Raw genomic sequence first — 13,614 nt, 5'->3', positions numbered from 1 at the left:
GAATCTTTTGGTTGATGTCTAGAATGTTGCGTAAAATGACATGAAGCCAAGTTACGCACACTCCCCTTCGTATCAGAGGCACATAGGAACATAAGATCCTATTGTGGTGCACTGGAAATAAACTTGTGCAAAAGACATGTAAACTACAAGCAAACTACAAGTTTAACTGCGACACAAGCACACCTAAATTTATAACAAGCAAACGGCAGTCTTGAGGGAAAGCAAATCTAATGAGAAATCTAGAATGGCACGAGCAATGTTCTAGATACTTTTGTTGGCCGGGACCACCTGCTTCAGTAGTCGTAGTCGCCACAGGACCTAGCGCGCTTCCTGGTCTGCTCCTTGTCGAGTTTTGCCTGGCAAAGCCCTTCCTGGATGATGGTGAGGCGACTCCATATCTCGTACGGAGTGTAAGCGTCCTTTGCAGCGTACTCGATGTGCCTCATGAACAGGGGCATGCATGCCCAGCGGTTGCGTTCTGCGTTGGTGAGCTCAACGTCGTGGACAAGGATGCCTGAGACGTCCCTAAGGGAGTCCAGAGGCTTGGTAGCTGTAGGCACCCTTCATTACTTCTGGATGTCGATGAAGTGGGCGATCTCTAGTCCGATGCGGCCGAGCATCTCTATGTCGCCGTCGATGGAGAAGCCAACAAGCGTGTACCCCGTGGTCCGCAAGGAAGTTGTAGAACTTGGTGCAGTTCTTGTCGGCCACGCTCAGTTGGAAGAGCAGCACCGGATGATCCTTGTCGACAGGGAGCTGGACAAGGGCGGGTTTCTGATCTTCGCCATGGTCGTTGGTGTACTTCACATCAACTCTGACGATCTTGTGGCGCTCGAACTAGAGGTGTCACTCGTACTTCTCAATGGTGGTCGCCGCCTTGTGCAAGTCGTTTGTGTGGATCACGTGCAACTTTGTGTTGCCATGGGCCTGCACCTCCATGAATTCCCTGGTGATTCCCATGGCCTGTAGCAGTTGGTCCTCCTGCAACCTGGTTTTTCATGGGGAACAATGAGTGGGAGCGCAATGGAGATTTCTGTTCTTTGTGTGTGAGAAGGCCGCGGTGGGAGTCTAAATTTAAGGGCGGGGAAGTGGCAAAGGAGTGCACGATCTCACTGTCGATGCGGTTGTGCACATCGTGGGTTCTGGATCATGGTTTTTCTTTATAAAAAATAACAATAAAATCAGGAGTTATATTTTTAACAACCGTCGTATCTCCAGCAAGTCGTGGAGATGATCATTGTCTTGCGTAGTTTACTGTCAAATGTTAACCTTTACAATTTATCATGTGAGGCATGCAGGGGCAGTATGTAGAGGCACAAGTCTCTGACCAAGAGAAGCATGCTTCAAGTGGCAGCATTAACTCTCAAACACACGGGCTTGGTACATTTATTGGGAGTGGAAATTGTTTTCAGTGATCCATTCGCTGATAGGAGTAGTGTTGTGTTTCTTCAGAGGCAGTGTTGTGTGTCCGTGTTGCAACTAACGCTACTAGATGGTCAGAAAGAACGAGAACCAACGAGAAGCGTGGACATGCAGCTGCAAGAAGCACTCATACAATGAGAGGCGAAACAAGAGGCACATATACGATGCTACTTGAGGCACGGAGTTGAAGCTACGTGCTTGCACGGACGTCAATTCGTGCTATGGTGCTACGTGAGGCACGGGCATGAACAAATAGTCGTGCACTCAACTACATGCGCAAAAAGCCACATATGTGTTTCTGGGAAGCACAGGCCTCCATGGTTTTACCGCAAGGTGTGATTTGACATTTATCCAGGGCATTCCAAGTTTTACAAGTGTAGTAAGAATCGTTTTTCACTTATATGTTCTGTGGCAGAGGCACGGCTATTACTTGTGTGATGAAGGAATGTACGTCTAATGTACGTGACGCGAGGATTGACAATAGGCGTCTGTTACTGTTTTCCTGCAATGTTTTTCAATTAGCTGCGAGAGGCGTGAATGTTCCGATGGAATAGGCACGGCCATGTCTGAAATAGTTGCAAGGTCATCCCTAAGGTGTCCTATATGCTTTACAGTTACAAGCACGGTCGTCGTTCTTGCCGAGGCACGGAGGTTACTGATGGAGCCTATGCCTCTGCGATAGTCACCTCCCATATTAAGAAGGAAGTAAATCTTCATAGACCCGATACGTCGAAAGCTGGCCATAAGGCACGCTCCTGCCTCTGTGTTTTCGGTGACGTCATGTTTAGTGCCAGCGGGGTCGACGTAATTCTCGGTTTTCTAATGTTTTTGTTATCAGCAACTTTCTTAACATGTTACGCATGACAGAGGTACGGTTTTACCCGACGAACTGGAGGCACGGACGTGATTCTAAGGGAGGTAGGGACGCGAAGGATCGTGATGCAAGCACGTGAAGGTGTGCCCCTATTTTCAAGAAGCTTTCATTGACACATTTTCATTGCGGGGCCATGGCCTATGAGTTTCATGTGTCTTCGAAGGCATTCGGTGTAGGATGGAAAGTATGGCTAGAGGGGGGTGATTAGACTACTTGACCAAATAAAAGTCTGGCCTTTTCCCAATTTTAGTTCTTGGCAGATTTTAGCTATCTTAGCACAAGTCAAGCAATCTCCACACAATTCAAGCAAGCATGCAAAAGAGTATATGAGCAGCGGAAAGTAAAGCATGCAACTTGCAAGAATGTAAAGGGAAGGGTTTGGAGGATTCAAACGCAATTGGAGACACGGATGTTTTTGTCGTGGTTCCGATAGATGGTGCTATTGTACATCCACGTTGATGGAGACTTCAACCCACGGAGGGTAACGGTTGCATGAGTCCACGGAGGGCTCCACCCACGAAGGGTCCACGAAGAATAAACCTTGTCTATTCCATCATGGCCGTCGCCCACGAAGGACTTGCCTCACTAGCGGTAGATCTTCACGAAGTAGGCGATCTCCTTGCCCTTACAAACTCCTTGGTTCAACTCCACAATCTTGTCGGAGGCTCCCAAGTGACACCTAGAGACACCACTCTCCAAGAAGTAACAAATGGTGTGTTGATGATGAACTCCTTGCTCTTGTGCTTCAAATGATAGTCTCCCCAACACTCAACTCTCTCTCACGGGATTTGGATTTGGTGGAAAGAAGATTTGAGTGGAAAGCAACTTGGGGAAGGCTAGAGATCAAGATTCATATGGTTGGAATGGAATATCTTGACCTCAACACAAGTGTAGGTGGTTCTCTCTCAGAAAATGTGTATTGGTAGTGTAGGTATGTTCTGATGGCTCTCTTCTCGAATGAAGAGTGGGTGGAGGGGTATATATAGCCTCCACACAAAATCTAACCGTTACACACAATTTGCCAAACTCGGTGGGACCAAATGGTTAAACTCGGTCGGACCGATTCAGCAAACATAGTGACCGTTAAGATTTTCGGTGGGACTGAGATGCAACTCGGTAGGACCGATATGGTTAGGGTTAGGGCATAACGTAATCTCGGTGTGTCCGATTACACATACTCATTGGGACCGATTTTGGTAATAAGCTAACCAGAGAGTTGGTCAGGTAAACTCGGTGGGACCGATTCGCTCATCTCGGTGAGACCGAAATGTTACATAAGGGAAACAGAGAGTTTACATTGCAATCTCGGTGGGACCGGTCGCTCATCTCGGTAAGACCGAAACGTTACGAAGGGAAATAGAGAGATTACAATCCCATCTCGGTGAGACCGAGATCCATATCAGTGAGACCGATTTACCTAGGGTTTGTGGCAGTGGCTATGACATTTGAAACTCGGTGGCGCCGGATAGAAAGAATCGGTGGGGCCGAGTTTGACTTTTGGTTTAGGTCATATGTGGATGTGGGAAGGTAGTTGAGGATTTTGGAGCATATCACTAAGCATTTTGAGCAAGCAAGCCATTAAGCAACACCTCATCCCTCCTTGATAGTATTGGCTTTTCCTATAGACTCAATGTGATATTGGATCACTAAAATATAAAATGTAGAGTCTTGAGCTTCAAGCTTGAGCCAAACTTTTTGTCCTTAGAATTTTGAGGGATCCACTTTCCTTATCCATGCCATGCCATTCATTGAGCTTTTCCTGAAATATTAATCTTGGAATAATGTTAGCTCAATGAACTATATGTTGTTAGGAATTACCAAAACCACCCAGGGATAGTTGCACTTTCAATCTCCCCCTTTTTGGTAATTGATGACAACATATAGATCAAAGCTTCGACAAATGATAATAAGGGTGAAAGATATTGTTGCTTTGAGAAGTATGTGAAAAGCAAGAGCTCCCCCTAAATTTGTGCATATCTTAAGATTTGCTTTGGACTGCAAATGCACAATGAGTTAGGATCATGGGTTACTCTTCCATGTCACATACATCTTGGTGGAGCACTCAAAATAATAAAGATTGAATACATGCACTCATCACCAAGCAAAGTGAATGATCATATAAGGATAAGTAAGATAATATCATCTAACAAGCATAAGTGTAGCTTATGATCAACCACATGATCATCAATGTCTCACAGATAATAGCATAGTATCTCAAGCAATCAAAAGACAAACAAAGTTCAACCACCAAAACAAGAGAGAATAAAAAGCAACGCTATCTCTCGAAGACTATGATCTATATATGTTTCTCCCCCTTTGGCAACAAGTTACCAAAAAGTTCGTAGAAAATGCATAGTACTATGTCGTCTCTTAGGCTTGGTCTTTAGTTGGTGGAGTCCGGATAACTCCAAGAACGAAGGCTTCAGTCGAAGTAGATCGAGCTGCTGGGGTAGGTGCTGGAGCTGGTGGCACTGAAGCTGTAGCTAGTGCAGATGAAGTGGCTCTAGTGTCTGGTACTGGTACTGCAGTTGATCTCTGAGCTCGAGGCACTCTGGAAAATGCATCAGTGGTTGTTCTGCCCTTCCTCTCCTGCATGTCATCCTATAGCTGCTCCACGACAAACTGGATCTCAGTTACCTTCACATCCATGTCATAGAACTTCTGCTCCATGATTCTTTCCAAGCTCTCCTGGATGCAATCAAGTAGCCAAGCTGATCTTGCTTGCTTTTTAGAAGATACTGAGATTCCTCCTCCTGGGTTGGCATATTTGCAGCTTTTTCTGTTTTTGCCTTCTCTCTCTTGGCTTGTGCTTGTATCGAGGATGGTTCATCTTCATCCATAACCACTTGGTTGTCCTCAAAGTCAGTATAGAGAACAAAGTGTTCCTTATCCAATAGATATTTTCCTGTGCCCATCTTTGAGTTAATAAACTCCTAAATTTTTGGGGCATATCCACAACTTCTCTTTTGGTCTGCTGCTGTCCTCTTGATAGTCTCAACCATGAGGCTCATGACCTTGAATTTCTGTGGCACATCAAATATGTGTAGCAAATTAATTGCATGCCCTCTGATCATGTTGTGGTCACCTGACTTGGGCAAAAGAGTGTGCCTTAGGATCCAGTTGATCGTTGGCAGTCCTGACAGAAGAAAATGGACTGACCCAAACTTGAAAGTCTCAAGAGCTTTGTCTGGGATCTCCTTGTACATCTGTGACATAGAATTGTGATCCATATTTTTCTTGGCATAAACATCCAAGTCATCTCCAGTTTCCTTTGGGGCATTGATCAGATTGGCCCATTCCTCAATAGTTGATTGGTATCTCATTCCTTCAGACATCCAAACTATTCTGCCATCTGGATAGAAATGTGCTGTGTAGTAGAATTGCATAATGAGCTCATCATTCCAGTTTGTGAGCTTCTGCCCAACAAAGTCTGCAACTCCACACGCACTGAAGCTGTCATACACTCCAGGATAGTGTTCTTCATTCTCCTTCATGTAGGTCCAGTCGACCCACCTCATATCACACACTATAGGCTTCTTGTCCAACAAGATTGGCTCATAGAAATCTTGTTGTTCCTTTGTGTGGAACCTGTAATCAACAGCAGTCCTTCTCCTGGTGGCATATGGATCTGACTCTCTCCATAGCCTCAACCCTAAGTCTCTCCTGATCTTCATGTTCTCAGCCACAGGATGAGAATCATTGTGGTCTAGAATCTTGGGTTTGAGCTTCCTCAGGACTTGTCCTTCATCATCTTCATCAGCAGCAACTTCAGGCACTAAGGCCTTGTTCTTCTCAGCAGCTGGTATACTCCTGGTATTCCTCTTAGGTGCACTATTGGGCTTGGAGGATGCTTTGGGTGCTTCTTTGGGCTTTGATGTTGCAGCCCCTGACTTTATAGCATCACCCATCAGCTTTTGTGCCTTGGGTGCTGGTGCAGCAACCTCTTCTTCCTCTTCCTCTTCAGAATCTCTCATGATTGAAGATCTCCCAAGCACTCTAGGAGTGGTATTTTTGATCCTCTCCTTCCTCTTCTTCCCTTCTGCAGCAGCCTCTTTGGGTTCAGATCCCAAAGGGACTTGAGTAGATGCTCTGGCCTTAGACATTGGAATTCTCTTTGCAGGAACCTTTTGCTTCATGCCTGGCTTGGTGGCAGCAGCAGTGCTATATTCCTTCTTAACCACTTTCTTCTTGGAAGTGGCCTCATCCTCAACTGCCACATAGTCTTCATCCTCAGATTCAGAGGTCTTCTTCTTTCTGGCCCTGGTGGTAGCTTTGGGTAAGTTGCTTGGGGTGCTCCTGCTACCATCATCTGAGTTACTAGAGGGACTAGTGCCCTTACTCAGGTGAACCTGCTCCTCTGACCTGTTCTGGTTGTCACTCTGATCAGACATATTGCAAACACTGACAGCAGACCCTGTGAATAGATATAGATGAGATAGAGTGGATGAGCATCACAAAATGCAGAGGTTTTTGCAAAAGAATGAGTCAAAAACTTAGTTTTAGTTTTCCACAGAAAGCATTTCGGATCAACCGATTTGTAAACTCGGTGATACCGAAGCAGCTCTTGGAACCTAAACTAGTGAACTCGGTCAGACCGAGTCACAGTTCGGTGGCACCGAGACTGCTAGGGTTTCACAAAGTCCTGAACTCGGTCACACCGATTTGCAATTCTTGGTCAGACCGAAAATTACATGTGCAATGGCCTGAGCCGAATCGGTGGTACTGAGTTCCACAACTCAGTGGGTCTGAGATGGTTTCGGCGGAAACCTAACCCTAAATTTTCAATTCAACTCTAATCTACGGAGTGTTTTGACTGGATAAGATCGTTTCAATCATGGCAAGATTCATGGCAAACACAATGTGCTAGGAATCGGATTGAGGATAGCACAGTGATCAAGTTCATACCCTAGTTCGGCGATGAACTTGCTACGGCGGCAACGACGGGAATGATTTCCGTTGACGGCGGCGGAGACCAGCGGCAGGAGGCGGCTGGGGATGAGGAAGACAATCCGCAGACCCTGGAGGCAGAGCGGGCTAAGCGCGGGTCGAAGAGGTTTGGAAATTTTTCCAAAGTTTGACCCGTGGGTATATATAGCCCGACCCTGTCGGTGTGACCGAGTGGAACAAGTCGGTGGCACCGAGATTCATAACTGCAATCAGTTACAGAAACTCGATGTGACCGAAAGGTTCAAATCGGTTGCACCGAGATTGAAAACCTAGATCGACTTAGTGATCTCGGTATGACCGAAATGGATGAATCGGTCAGACCGAAACGCACAAAGAAGTTTTGGAAGTTTAAGTCTATGACGAATCGAGGAGTCCGAGTGCTCCTCACACAGAGTGGTTCGAATCTGACTTGATCAAATTTTGTGATGTAGCATGAATAGAGTTTGATACGAGAAAAACATAGATAGCTAGAGAGGGTTCTTAGGCATTCTTGTCCATCCACTTGGCAAAAGAAAAGAAAACCTATCATTCAAAACAACAAGTGGATGTCCTCGAATGAGTAAAATATGCAATCAACATGCTCACACAATAAAATGGCAATTGAAATATGTGGCAAAGCATGCACAACCAATTTTAGCATCTATCAAACAATTTGCGATGACTAGGTCATCTATATATGAGTATATTGACTTAGGAGTAAAATGAGACCATTTGATCATAGGTCATACTCATTGTTTAAGCACAAATGGGGTTACCACTTTTACATAAAGCATTGTTGTGTTCACACCATTAGAGTTGCTTTAGCTCAATTCTTAGAGTAAAGCTCCCCCTAGATGTGAGATCCCCCCAAAGAGGGATGAACTAACCTTGGGTTTTGTCGCTGATGACTTCATGTAGATGTTGAAGATGTGGATGCTCAATGTTGATGTAGATCATTTGAAGCTATCCATTGGAGTGAGTTGCACTTTCAATACCTACACGGGTTAGTCCCACAAGGAACAAACAAGGATATCCATAGACATAAAGTGATGCACACACAAGATGATGTCTATGAAAGCTTTTAGGTTACCTTGTCCCTTGTCTTACCAACAAGAGGGTTTGTGACTCCTTGAACTAGTGCAAGATGTGGAAGTTGATTGCACTTGTTCTTGCCAAGATGATAAGAGTGAAGTATGTTGGCGAAGTCACCCTCAAGAACTCTCTAGTTCTTCTTCTTCGGGTTCCACACCATCTTGATGGGAATCCTCGGTGTTGTAGTTGTACTTGATTAAGTGGAACTTGAAGTAGTCTTGGGAACCCACTTGACCAAGGCCTTAGGAGCTTCTTCAAATGCATCAATTTCCTCTTGAAGCTTATCCTTGCCTTTTTGCTTGTGGTCTTGTGGTGGAAGATCATCTTGAGCTTGTGTCCCTTTGAAAGAAGTAGGATCATACTTCTCTTGTTGAGGAACAAACTTCGTCTTGGGGTATTGATCTTCTTCCCACTCAACTCCATTGGCATTGAACTTTTGTTCAAAACCAAAACCTTGATTCTTCCGATGCCTTCCTTGCTTGCGTACAATTTCCTCGAATTACTTACTTCCGGCAATGCTCTTGTAAACACCTTTCTCTATAATTCCCTTTGGGCCTTTAGCCATGAAGCATGTTCCAACTCCTTCATTTGGTGAGTCAAATATGTCGTAGGAGTTGGTTGTCACAAGTGCTAGACCGGCAACACCTTCATCTTGAGTATATTCAGAGTCGGAGTGATAGCTTCTCTCGAAGTGGTTGTCGGAGTTGGAGCCGGATACCCATTCACCAACATGAGCTTGATGTCTTCGTTTCGTGTAGCTCCTTGATGACTTGTCCTTCCTTTCTGAATCCTTGTTTCTCCGTGAGGGTCTTCGTTCATAACGATCATCTCTACTCCTTCTTTCTCTAGATGGTGATTCTTCTCTTCTACTTCTTCTCTTGGGAGAATCTTCTCTTCTCTTGTAGGGGGGCGTACACTCATTGGAATAGTGTTCGGGCCTTCCACAATTGTAGCAGTTTCGCTCTCAACTAGAAGATCTTTTGTCATTGTAGGACCTTGACTTGGAGCTTCTCTCTTTCCTTCTACTCTTGTAGAACTTGTTGAAGTTCTTCACCATTAAGCTCAATTCTTCATTGAAGGTTTGTTTCTCACTTGATGATGTGGGGGCTTCACATGAGGCTTTGTAAGCACCACTTGATTTGTTGTGAAGTTCCTCTTTATCCTTGAGTGACATCTCATGAGCAACAATTCTTCCGATGACTTCCGTTGGCTTGAGATCTTTGTAATTTGGCATCATTTGGATCAATGTGCACACGATATCATATTTTCCATCCACGGCTCTTAGGATCTTCTTGATGATGAATCTATCGATCATCCCTTCACACCCTAAGCCGGAAATCTCATTTGTGATAAGAGCAAGCCTAGAGTACATTTCAGCAACACCTTCACCATCCTTCATTTTGAACTTGTCAAGTTGACTTTGAAGCACATCCAATTTGGATTCCTTGACGGAGTCGGTACCTTCATGCATATCAATCAAAGTATCCCAAATTTCCTTTGCATTCTCAAGATGGCTGATTTTGTTGAATTCTTCGGGGCACAATCCGTTGAAGAGGATATCACAAGCTTGAGCGTTGTATTGCAGCATTTTCAACTCTTCCGCGGTGGCTTCACGGTTCGGTTCTTTCCCGTCAAAGAATTCACCTTGTAAGCCAATACACACAATAGCCCAAACGGCGGGGTTATGTCCAAGAATATGCATTTTCATCTTATGCTTCCAACTAGCAAAATTAGTGCCATCAACGTAAGGACCTCTACGGTGATAATTTCCCTCGCTAGACACCATACTCTCCTAGGTTGCGAAACCAAGGCTATGACCGCCAAAAGCTATGGAAATCAAAGCAAATGGAGACCAAAGCTCTGATACCACTTGTAGGATCGAAAGTATGTCTAGAGGGGGGGGGGTGATTAGACTACTTGACCAAATAAAAGTCTAGCCTTTTCCCAATTTTAGTTCTTGGCAGATTTTAGCTATCTTAGCACAAGTCAAGCAATCTCCACACAATTCAAGCAAGCATGCAAAAGAGTATATGAGCAGCGGAAAGTAAAGCATGCAACTTGCAAGAATGTAAAGGGAAGGGTTTGGAGGATTGAAACGCAATTGGAGACCCAGATGTTTTTGTCGTGGTTACGATAGGTGGTGCTATCATACATCCACGTTGATGGAGACTTCAACCCACGGAGGGTAACGGTTGCGCGAGTCCACGGAGGGCTCCACCCACGAAGGGTCCACGAAGAAGCAACCTTGTCTATTCCATCATGGTCGTCGCCCACGAAGGACTTGCCTCACTAGCGGTAGATCTTCACAAAGTAGGCAATCTCCTTGCCCTTACAAACTCATTGGTTCAACTCCAAAATCTTGTCGGAGGCTCCCAAGTGACACCTAGCCAATCTAGGAGACACCACTCTCCAAGAAGTAACAAATGGTGTGTTGATGATGAACTCCTTGCTCTTGTGCTTCAAATGATAGTCTCCCCAACACTCAACTCTCTCTCACATGATTTGGATTTGGTGGAAAGAAGATTTGAGTGGAAAGCAACTTGGGGAAGGCAAGAGATCAAGATTCATATGGTTGGAATGGAATATCTTGACCTCAACACAAGTGTTGGTGGTTCTCTCTCAAAAAATGTGTATTGGTAGTGTAGGTATGTTCTGATGGCTCTCTTCTCGAATGAAGAGTGGGTGGAGGGGTATATATAGCCTCCACACAAAATCTAACTGTTACACACAATTTGCCAAACTCAGTGGGACCGAATGGTTAAACTCGGTCGGACCGATTCAGCAAACCTAGTGACCGTTAGGATTTTCGGTGGGACTGAGATGCAACTCGGTAGGACCGATATGGTTAGGGTTAGGGCATAACGTAATCTCGGTGTGGCCGATTACAAAAACTCGGTGGGACCGATTTTGGTAATAAGCTAACCAGAGAGTTGGTCAGGTAAACCCGGTGGGACCGATTCTCTCATCTCGGTGAGACCGAAATGTTACAAAAGGGAAACAGAGAGTTTACATTGCAATCTCGGTGGGACCGATCGCTCATCTCGGTAAGACCAAAACATTACGAAGGGAAACAGAGAGATTACAATCCCATCTCGGTGAGACCGAGATCCTTATCGGTGAGACCGATTTGCCTAGGGTTTGTGGCAGTGGCTATGACATTTGAAACTCGGTGGCGCCGGATAGAAAGAATCGGTGGGGCCGAGTTTGACTTTTGTTTTAGGTCATATGTGGATGTGGGAAGGTAGTTGAGGATTTTGGAGCATATCACTAAGCATTTTGAGCAAGCAAGCCATTAAGCAACACCTCATCCCTCCTTGATAGTATTGGCTTTTCCTATAGACTCAATGTGATCTTGGATTACTAAAATATAAAATATAGAGTCTTGAGCTTCAAGCTTGAGCCAAACTTTTTGTCCTTAGAATTTTGAGGGATCCACTTTCCTCATCCATGCCATGCCATTCATTGAGCTTTTCCTGAAATATTAATCTTGGAATAATGTTAGCTCAATGAGCTATATGTTGTTAGGAATTACCAAAACCACCCAGGGATAGTTGCACTTTAATTCGGCCTCATTAACGAACGTGATGTCAATTTACGCACGGTCTCCATAGGAGTGGAGGCACCGAAGTGCCTTCGTGGGTGTTTTAAGTAGTTGGTGTTATTGACGGACAACTGTGCCTCTATAGTGTTCTCCTCTGAGGGTCGCGGGCATAAGCTTGTTTTCCAAGGAGAATAAACACCTAACTACCTCTGTATTCAAAATGTTTTTCCAAAGTGTTCCATACGAACGATTTTTAATATTTGTGTGTGCAATGGTTTGTTAGAACATTGTGCACTGCTTTTAGGAGCATTCTGTAATTGGTGTCCCTGCATTTCGACGCTGCATCCACAAAGGTACTAGTGCATTACATGCTCGTCATTTTTGTGGATTGCTATGTGTACCTGCTTTGTGCGTTACGCTAATCGTATAGTATCTGTACTGTGTTTATATTTTTCAGTTCACGCCAATATATTCTAATAATAGAAAACTGCAACATTGCACTGGAAATAAACTTGTTCAGAAGATATGTAAACTGGAAGCAAACTACAAGGTTAACTGCGACACAAGCAAATCTAAATTTAGAAAAAGCAAACGAAAGTCTTGAGAGAAAGCAAATCTAACGGGAAATCTAGAATGGCATGAGCAATCTTCTAGTTACTTTTCTTGGACGGGACCACCTGCTTCAGTAGTTGTAGTCGCCCCAGTACCTTGCGCGCTTCCTAGTCTGCTCCTTCTCGAGTTTTGCCCGGCGGAGGCCTTCCTGGATGATGGTGAGGCGGCTCCATATCTCGTACGCAGCGTAAGCATCTTTTGTCGCGTACTCGATGTGCCTCATGGACAGGGGCATGCGCACCCAGCGCTGATGCTCTGCGTTGGTGAGCTTCTTCTTCATGTTGTTGTAGTATCATGGACAAGGATGCCTGAGACATCCCCAAGGGAGTCCAGAGGCTTGGTAGCTGTAGGCACCCTCCATTCCTTCTAGATGTTGACGAAGTGGGCGATCTCTAGTCCGACGCGCCCGAGCATCTCTATGTCTCCGTCGATGGAGAAGCCAGCAAACTTGTATCTGGGGTCGGCGAGGAAGTTGTCGAACCTGGTGCAGTTCTTGTCGGCGGTGCTCAGTTAGAAGAGCAACACCGGATGATCCTTGCTGACGGAGAGCTGGACGAGGGCTTGTTTCTGATCTTTGCCAACATCGTTGGTGTACTCCACATCAACTCCGACGATCTTGTGGCGCTCGAATTCGAGGTGTCTCTCGTACTGCTTGATGGTGGTCGCCGCCTTGTGCAAGTCGTTGGTGTGGATCACGTGCAACTTGGTGTTGTCGTGGGCCTGCACCTCCATGAATTCCTTGATGAATCCCATGGCCTAGAGCAGTTGGTCCTCCTGCAACCTGGTTTTTCGTGGGGAACAATGAGTGGGAGCGCAATGGCGATTTCTGTTGTTTGTGTGTAAGAAGGCCGCGGCGGTAGTATAAATTTAATGGCGGGGAAGCGGCAAAGGAGTGCATGATCTCACTGTCGATGCGGTTGTGCACATCGTGGGTTCTGGATCATGGTTTCATCTCCCTGGTGGTGCGGTTGTGCACATCCTGGGTTTTTGATCGTGGTTTTTCTTTATAAAAAATAAAAATAAAATCAGCAGTTATGTTTTTAGGAACCGTCGTATCTCCAGCAAGTCAGGGAGATGATCGTTGTCTTGCGTAGTTTGCTGTCAAATGTTAACATGTACAATTTATCTCGTGAGGCATGCAGGGGCA

The 13,614-nt window shown here is 45.2% G+C and overlaps 1 pseudogene; it reads right to left on the bottom strand.

The window, feature by feature from the left end:
* Window positions 1-12,537: 12,537 nt before the first annotated feature.
* On the bottom strand, window positions 12,538-13,220 carry LOC119352560 (annotated as a pseudogene).
* Between the last annotated feature and the right edge of the window lie 394 nt (window positions 13,221-13,614).

Source organism: Triticum dicoccoides, chromosome 2A, assembly GCF_002162155.2.
Source record: "Triticum dicoccoides isolate Atlit2015 ecotype Zavitan chromosome 2A, WEW_v2.0, whole genome shotgun sequence".
In the NCBI taxonomy this organism is placed as follows: domain Eukaryota; kingdom Viridiplantae; phylum Streptophyta; class Magnoliopsida; order Poales; family Poaceae; genus Triticum; species Triticum dicoccoides.
Note: the sequence above shows the minus strand (reverse complement) of the source record. Positions and strands in the feature narration are given on the sequence as shown.